This window comes from Protopterus annectens, chromosome 1.part0 (genome assembly GCF_019279795.1).
Source record: "Protopterus annectens isolate FY-2018-M chromosome 1.part0, PAN1.0, whole genome shotgun sequence".
Lineage (NCBI taxonomy): Eukaryota > Metazoa > Chordata > Ceratodontiformes > Protopteridae > Protopterus > Protopterus annectens.
The window spans coordinates 1,797,731,713-1,797,741,221 of record NC_056725.1 but is presented as its reverse complement, the minus strand read 5'-3'; positions in this window follow the sequence as shown (position 1 = coordinate 1,797,741,221).

Sequence of the window (9,509 nt, the reverse complement as noted above, 5' to 3'; positions counted from 1 at the left end):
AAATTAAAACAAATCACATTGACATATTATCAGGTGCAAGCATTACACCTCACTGATAAACTAGCTTTTCCCACAAATTGTACCTTTCTGATGGTAAATGCTGTAGTCTACTGTAATAAAACAAGATTACGTTTCTGGTTTCATATAATGGAACAGTTTTGCCTCTATCCCCAACTACAGCAGCATAAGAAAGTTGCAGCACTGTCTTCCCTTCACTATATCAACTTTCCTGTCTCTGTAAATGAAGTCTGATGCCATATCCTATCTCTTCCTTAGCTTTTCCTCCTGCAGACAACATTTCTGACTTTCCAATCTCTTTCTGCAGTGATCTTGTCTCCTCAATCCTAACCTGAGTCTCTTGCTTAATTATCTCCATCACCTCTACCCACATGGTGTTTGAAATTGCAACTGTAGAGTCTGGCAGTGACATAAGCTTTTATAATGTCTCTTTTGCAATCCTTCTAGTATCAATAATGATTTATCTTCCAAACTTATTGTGCCAAATTTTTTGTTAAACATTTCTGCTTCTAATTCTTCATGGAAGTTGGAGCTGGTCCCTTCTGCCTCTTGCTCCCTGAAATACTCCATGACTGTACAGGAAGCACCTCTCCAGCACTACCTACAGAGCAGGGGAATTTCCTCAGTGCCCTGGCCAAACTTCCCCCAGTCAGTATGAATAGCATCTCAAGTCTCCCACAAAAAGATACCACAAATCTAGTGGGACTAATTCACTCAACAAAGCATAAATAAAACTAGGTAAAGAATAAGATATTAGTGACTGACAATGGTGAATTGATAACGCAAATAATTATAGATACAGGTGAAATATCAAAAGCAATAGGGTTAGGTATGAAAAGAAAGGCCAGAGTTTGTAGGATGGAATTAACACTTGTAAATATATTTTAATGAAAAGGAAATTAATATTTAGCAGTATTATTTGTTCAGTTAAAGGAAATATTTTAGGAGAAGCTTCTGATCAGAGAAAGATAGTCAGCAGTGGACTGAATTATTTAAAAAAGTTCTCAGGAGATAGTAAATATATGTAAGGTCTTTCTAATAACTTTCAGGAAAAAGTTAAATCTGATCAATTCAGGGGTTTGCTTTTAATGATAGGTGAAGAAGGAGTATGGGATTATCAAATCCAATATTGTTTTAGCCGCATACAATTTGGTCTATTCATTGCAAGCGATTTTATATAAGAAAGATAATCTGCTAGGAACATTGCCATGGGGAAATCATTTTACTTATTGGAAGAAAATAGAAATAATAAATGTAAAAAGAATAAAAGCCTTGGTAGTATATCACCATAAAAGGAAGATAAAGTTATAGGATTTGAACAAAAAAGAATACAGGGTTTGACAGTAAAACATATACTCTGAAATTAATAGTTTTATTGTACTGATGCTTGAGGACTCTTGGACATTAAAGTCATGAAAACAGTGAAAATAAAAAGCTACTCGGTAAGGAACAGGATTTGGTATGGAAACTTTTGACAACAATTGCCACTTGAAGCTGATATTAAGTATAAGTGGTTAATGGAAAGTTTATATCATAGGGACATCAGTAATAAGAAATGTTATTTAGAACACTTTTTGCAATATGTAAGGTAAGGAATCATTTGATAAAACTGAAACATACTGTGGGCTATAAGTGAATGGAAATGGTGAATATGGATAAAATACGGGTTTATGGGATTATTGATATTGTTAAGGAAGAGACATGAGACAGGATTTTATTTTGTTTTCATGTGAGAGGTTTGAATGGGTAACTGTCATGAAGTTTGATGTAATACGGCTTAGGATGTATATGAGCAATAAAGAGAAATAAATATTGTTATGGAGGAAGGGATTGTATAAGTAAAGTATGAAAAATGGTATGTAATGTAATTTCTCAAATTAATTTATCATTATAGCTGATATAAAAGGAATGAGATATGATTTTTTTTAGGTTTTTTCCATCTGTCTTATATATCTATTTATCTATATGGCCAGCTATCTATTTATAAATGTATGCAGGATTTGAATTTTATCTAATTCATTTCTGTTTTACTAGTATCGTGTAAAGAATTGTGTAAGAATGCATGTAATTTTATGATGAAAATAAAGTGTCTTTACTCATTTTTTTATATGTAAAGTGTTGCTAAAACATGACTTATTGTTAACAAAGTCATGTTGTAATGGCTCCCAACCTACATGATAAATGCCAAAGTTTCCCAATGGTCTCATAATATACAGTCCTTATCATTTTCTAGTAATCTAGAAAAGTTTGCTGGAATAAGTTAGTAATTTTATTTCTTAAGCCACTTTCATGAATAGACTCAACAATAGCTTAACACCATGAGCTTGCCATGTATAAAGCAGACAATGATAAATTAAAAACACTAGTCAGAACGTGCACAAGGGATGGCCCATCATTACAGGTTCATAGGTTCATAGAAATGTTATGAAAAAGATACCATCAATGCCGTTATGTCGCACATGATGTGTAGATTTTACCTTCTTCAAATCTTAAGGAATCACTGACTATAATTAAGGCAAATGGAAGACAAACTAGTGCATTTGGAAATGCATTGTGAAAAAAAAGTCTCATTAAAAGCAGCAAATATGGCTAACAGTGTTCCACTGAAGTAAACAGGGCCTATGGTCATGGATTCTGGGTAGTGATCAAGAGGATAAAATCACAGGTGCTAGGGAAGAAATGAGGTTCCTAATTCTGCATAACAGAGTGAGAAGCATGGCAGTCTGGAAAGACCTCAGAGTATGGTCACTGTTCCTTTTTTTTTGAGAGATGTTTACTTTAGTCATTTGAGCACTTTGTGATAATGCCCACTAGGTGCTTCATAATGGAGGTATACCAGCCATAGCCCACTGACAGGAGGGCCAATACAGAGTCAGGACATGCAGCAGATATATTATTGAGCTTGCTATGGATGCCTGGGGATACTGCAGAATTCTGTCACATGGAAACTGTTGCTGGAGACAATGAATTCTGATCTACCCTGATCAGTTTACTACCATCATGACCCTCATCACAACATAGATGGATGGTTAATAGAATAATTAGATCTTTTTCCCTTTAGTTCTGCTGAGAATTAAGGCTAAGAGTTGGTAATGAACTTCATCCTGTAGTCCTACATTTCATTTCTTCACTAGCTATCTGTCTGAAGTGTGACTATTAGCAAGTCACTTAACCACTCAGTGCTCCCTGGTCAATCCTGTACATAGCGAGTTTACCCAGCTATGGAATAAATAAAATTAATAATCAAGTAAATGCATGTTGCATAATCATATTTGAAATGTTCTTATTATCATTCTGTGAGCTTTGTAGACAAAGTATGCATTGCAGAGAGTTAATCCTCTGGTAAATAAGCAGAAAAAGTTTCATTGCAATTTATAAAAGAAAGGACCTGACCAATAATACAGTGAATCTCATCTGCCTGTAGTTTGCAAACCTTATATATATGAGCATTATCATCTTAATATCACAGCTATGCAATCTGTAGTTAGCTATACTGAGTGCCATGACTGTCACCTATCATGGTAGTGCAATGTATTCTGAGCCCGTGGACATTATGTTTCTTTGTCAAGAAACAGAAAGCTTCATTAACAATTCCGTTGCTACTATAAAGGTACCCAAAGAGCAAGTCAGTCCACAGAATCATAAAGCCCACACAGACAGAGGAGCCTGCACAGAGCAGAGAACAAATTCTGCACAGTCTGAGGCCAGATTTGAGTGTATATACAGTACAGATGTACACCAACACCTGGCCATAGACCATTTTGGAAAATACATATAAACTATACAAATATATCAGAAACCCAGTGAGTTACATATACTTTAGTTCTGTTCATTGGGGAAATATTTAAATATTGTACAATTACTCTGCAGTTGCTCTAGTGTATAAGTATGGGCTATTCTCCTTCAGAAAAGGGCATTAAGGACTTGAAGTGTATCAGCACACAGAAGTCACAAAGACAGCCAGGCACTAATGAAATGCAAATGTTGTGTAGTACACATGAATGGGTCATGATCCTCACAAAGTGCAAAAGCATTATTAGTTGTGGAACTTATTCCTGTGCAATTCACTGGGTATTCTGTAACTGCATAGACATTGCTAAAGGACCCTCATACAGGCAGATGCACACTTACGGGTGACTGTGTGTGTGTGTGTGTGTGTGTGTGTGTGTGTGTGTGTGTGTGTGTGTGTGTGTGTGTCTGTGCACTTGCTTTTGTGTGTGTATGTGTGTGTGTGTGTGTGTGTGTGTGTGTGTATGTTAATGTACATCTGCGCACTTGCTTTTGTGTGTGTGTGTGTGTGTGTGTGTGTGTGTGTGTGTGTGTGTGTGTGTGTGTGTGTGTGTGTCTGTGCACTTGCTTTTGTGTGTGTATGTGTGTGTGTGTGTGTGTGTGTGTGTGTATGTTAATGTACATCTGTGCACTTGCTTTTGTGTGTGTGTGTGTGTGTGTTAATGTACGTCTGTGCACTTGCTTTTGTGTGTGTGCATGTATGTGTACTTGCTTCTGTTTGTGTGTTTGTGAGCTACATTGATCACCCCTTATCACATATAATTGCAAAACCTATGCACACATTCCCGTGCTGTGTGCCCTGAACACTTCCATGTATTTTTACATGCTTCTTGTAATGCAGTAGGTGCTGGATGCACAGCATGGTAGTCTGTGTGCAAGTATTGTAGTGTTCAGTGAATGCCCTCCCAATCCCACCCCAGGAACACTGTGCCCCTCTTATTAGCAGGGTTCACATACTGTTCCTGCTATGTGACTTGCATATCCAACTTGTAAAGCTTCATATAATGTAACTGAAATGCAGACAACATAACAGAAGCAGCCTATTTGACATAACCCACAATGGCATTGTTTATAATGCACTTATAGTGGAGTTGGAATGTAATGCAATGCACGTACACTGTGTACATCTGCAATCAGCCTTCTATTTCTTACGTTTCCATGTCCTCACTTCCAAATAACCACTACTAATCTGTATTCTAGTAGGGTGAATGGGCTGTCATACTGGCCAGAAAATATAAGTCTCGTTTATTAATAGGTCAGGTTATTTTTCTATATTAATTTACATGCCTTGATAGCCTCCAGTAAGGAAATACTTAATGACTTTCCTATTTGTCTTGCATATTACTTTTGTTGGACAATTTTACAGAGAAAAGATTGCAGCTACACAAGGCTTTTCCCACATAAATAAAAGAAATGATACAGGTTAGATTGTGTCTTACCAAATCAAGAATAGAAACACCTCTACAATCTGATTTAAATTTAAAGACAAAATGAGGTATCAGTGACCCAGCTCGCACTTGGGCAATTTAAACCTATACATGCAGGTGATGAGAGGCATACAGCAGTATATGTTATTCATGCCATTTAGGAAATGTACCTGCTGGAATGCATTCAAGCTATGTAATTCATACCAGCTAGGTGATTCATAGCCTAAGATAATTTACACCATCACATTTAGAATAACTACACTTAGTACCTCAACCCCCCCCCACACACACACACACACACACACACACACACACACACACACATGTTTGGATAGTCCATAAGCTGGAAATAATATAAATAAATATATATATCATCCTGCCTGATGTTGCCTAGTGAGATAGCAAGACTGAAAACCAGGAAGAGCGAGATTAGATGCTGCTTAGTAGTTTGCTAGCACTGGCTTGTATTAATGTCTCTTTGCTGTAAGATCTAGTTCATGGAATTTGTTTTAAGGTACCACTTATTAGCTGTATAAATGCTTTGGCCAGTATACCCTTTGTACCACATATGGATTACAGCAGGTACTGATGATAAAAGTTCTAATCACAGTGGCCAAGAAGAATCCCCCTAGATGACTGAGATGGAGATTATTTTATCTAAGAAGGAATAGCATAGATACATCTTTTCCAGTGTTCTGACAATATGTATTTAATTTACTCCATCCCAGACATGTTGCCAGCCTTACTATACTAATAATACATCGTCCTAAGAAAACTGAAATGCTCACTAAAGATCGGACTTACATCTAATGACCCCAAATATTTTCTTATATTATTGCAAAAATTCTTCGTCATTATGAGTCTTTCTTTTCTGCATGGATAGTTAGAGTTGAGGCTTTATATGAGCTTGAGACTGAGTAAAGAAACTGTGACTCCTTTTAGTGGAATAACACAGAAATGGGCTAGTGCTCTTCATTATAGTCTTACAAAATTAAAATCATTTTATTTCAGTTTGTTACTGGTTGCATTTTATTTGTACAGAATTGAGACTTAAAGTCCTTGACCTATATAGTAATAATAATAATAATAATAATAATAATAATAATAATAATAATAATAATAATGATGAAGGAACTTCTCTATCTCCACCAAGCAGTCTTCAATCAAACTTTTCCCCAAATGAGGACTTGCTTCATAACTGATGCTACCTTCAGACTGGGGAGTCTTATGAATGTTGTTAAAGTCTAACAGATTCATAGCATTTAATATATGGGTGCTCATATATCTGACTGTATTGAAACCATTACAGATTTTTCCTTATAGTTTAATTCATCTACTGCCATGTATGTCATCATGTCTATGGATACTGCCCAGTAATGCTGCGACTGTCTGTTGTTAGAATTAATACAAGGCAGTACTGAGCATGTTGTTGTGTCTTTCGGCTTTTCCAGGTTAGGGGTCGCCACAGCGGAACTCCGGTCTGCTAATGATTGGCAGTAGATTTTTACCTGCCGAGTTGCCAGCCCTGAACCACAACCTTCAACGAAGGTACGCCCATTCACACATGTCTCCAGACAGAAGACGCTCTAGCTGAGAATCGAACGGGACAGCGTCTTACTGTCAGGTGACAGCGCTACCGCAGCACCACCACCGCAGCTGAGCATAATTGTACAAAACTGGAATTTGCTGATACACCTGCATTACATGAGTTATTTACAGCTTGAGCAGTTGAGTTGCTGAGATCAATAACTCACTTGAGACAGCAGAATATTTATCTGAGTTTTCAAATCTTCCATATAACACAGTTTTAGCTTGCTAGATAAAAGTATTGTCTAGACATTTTCAATAGGCATTTCACATCCTGTACATCTGTTTACAGTTATTTTCTCTATTATGGACTGACTACTTGATTTTTGGAGTGCTTCCATATTTTAGCACACCTTCCACTGAAATTGTATATATTATACGTATTTTATATCTTCAGCATGGATATTACTGAAGTTAAATACATAAATCTCAATGGACACAGAGTGTAATGAAAATAGCAAGATGACCACTCCTTCAACTGATTATTTTTATACTGCCAAATTTATTTCAGTTTTTTTTTCCATAAAAATAAAAAGGTATGTGTCACGAAAGGAGATACTGCCAGTCCAGCTATCTGGAATTTTGTAAATAATTATATGTCATTTGTGAATATCAACATGATTCATATGATTGTGTTACAAATGTATTTGAACTGTATGTTCTGTGTATATCAAATTGCTGTGGGTTGTAAAGTACTGAGCTTTAAAAATGTATCCACAGTGTACTCTACTGGAACAGAAAATAAATGTACATACCCAATTGTAACTGTCTAGATGCATATATTTTAAAAGGGAAAACTGGAATGCAGAAGGTTAACTTGCAAAACTTCAGAAAAATAGCTGAAATTAAATTACTTTATAGCCATGCCATAAAAAAAGAATGTTATCTTTAAGTTTCAGTACAGTAACAGACACAATGTGTAGAACTAGGGGTTCACTGTATCTGCCTAAGATCTAAGAAAAGCCTTTGTTTATGTATTTTCACAGGTAGATGCTAAATGCTACCCGCTGCATCAATGGAGGAGTTTCCTGTGATGCAGTCAGATGACAAGAAGTGATGTCATCACGCAAGCTATCCCAGCAGTAATATGTGAGATATTAATTTAAGAACTCTCTGTTTGAGACTGAGTATTCTGTATTTTCTTTGACCTGACAACATCAACTGGAAGACCTACTCACCATATCTGCCTTGCTTGCTCTGTAAGTAAGTTAACTGGGATATAGTAATTCTCTAGCTATAGTCAGGAATATAGCAAAGCTTAATTTAGATGTTATTCTTTATTTATTTGAGACTGTTCTGCAATGTTGTTTTAAATATTTCATGTGGTTTTGAACTCTGATGTTACTGTGATTATATACTGAGTATTTTCTTGATCTCTTATTATTTATTAAATATATTTAAACCGTTCATTGTGGCTGATATTTGTGAGACATAGTTAAATTCTGAGAGTACTTGCATATTTATTTGGTAACATTGTGGGCCCACTCCTAATAGCCTTGCTCTAGGTCAAACTACCATGTGTATTGATAGTAACATTACACAGTAAGATTAGACACCCTTTGTTAAGGGCCTTAAAATAGCTGATAAGGAGTTGGCTGGTGGCAGTGATACCTGCCTTGTAGTCTGGGCAAAAGGGGGCATAGCTAGTAAACCTGTGCCAGCCTTTCCCAGGTGCGCGCGCGCGTGTGTGTGTGTGTGTGTGTGTGTGTGTGTGTGTGTGTGTGTGTGTCTAAATCAAACCTCAAACAGTGTGTGTGTCAGCTACTTTGGCAGGGACACGAAGCACTGGTTGGACACAGAGGGTGGTGGAGGTCTTGGCTTGGCCAGTCAGCTGAGATCTCAACTCTATAGCTGTGCCAGTGGGGAGTCTTATTGGGGATCTGGAGAAAGAGGAAGAAACCAGCCCCAGGCTGACTGTGGTCTCTGTGTGCTCTTAAGGGAAACTGCACTTGATGCAGAGAGCTGCATATGAAATACTGTGTGTGTACCTGTCATCCTCCCAATGTATCTCCCCTACTGGTGCTAGTGGTGAGGATTGAGGCTCCTTGATTACTAGTTCAGTGGTGGGGCATCACAGTTTGTTAAAAGATAGTTATGGGAGAAAGAATCATCACTTCTCATGTATGAATGCCAATAATTAGGCTTCACTTAACAGCGGAGTGTAGTCACAAAATGAGGAAAAGGACAGGGCAGTAACTGTATTGTCATATATGCATTACATCTGAGAAACAAAACTAGATGATATAGTTAAAAAGTCAGACGTTAATTAAACAGATTAGTGTTAGAGCAAAAGTAATACACAGTTTATGTGGGAGTGATCAAAATTAAATGAAAATTGCTTTATTGAAAAATCAGAATACTTTATAAAAGCTAGTATAAATGTATGTATTAAATCTAGCACAAATGTACAGCTTGTAGACATATTTTAAACAGATCTGAATACAATACTGCAAAAGTACCGAGGTATTGAAGTACTCAGTGCTGATCTCATTCTTTTTGAAAACACCACTGACATAAATTAATCTATGAGTGAGCACTGGTGCAGGGGCGGCCACGGTGGTGCAGTGGTTAGCATTGCCGCCTCACAGCAAGAGGTTCTCCGGTTCGATCCTTGGCTGGGGTGCCTTCTGTGCGGAGTCTGCATGTCCTCCCTGTGGTCGCATGGGTTTCCTCTGGGTGCTCCGGTTT